Raw genomic sequence first — 359 nt, 5'->3', positions numbered from 1 at the left:
CGGGGGTAGGGGCCAAAGTCATACCGACCGACCCTTGGGGGTCACTGTGGCCAGGTCTGAGCCCAAGTCTCGCCATCAGCATCTCATTGATTGTCCCAATGGCTTGGACGTTTTAGATGCTTGTCAGTAACAGACGGGGGTCCTGAGACCTGGCTCAGTTACCCGCAGGGACTCCGAGCAGGAGTGGAGGTGGGAGGCCAGCGGAGTCCTCAGTCCACGTGCTCTGGGTGCTCCCCTGCTCTGGGGATTGCAGCCACTCCCCCACCACCACCACCACCACCCCGCCCCCCTCTGCGGCTTCAGGGGAGGCTGTGAGGAGGAACCTGGCCTGGAGCTGAAGGTCAGAGGATGTGCAGAAG

This window comes from Myotis daubentonii, chromosome 2 (genome assembly GCF_963259705.1).
Source record: "Myotis daubentonii chromosome 2, mMyoDau2.1, whole genome shotgun sequence".
NCBI classification, from domain to species: Eukaryota; Metazoa; Chordata; class Mammalia; order Chiroptera; family Vespertilionidae; genus Myotis; species Myotis daubentonii.
This window is presented reverse-complemented; position numbering follows the sequence as displayed.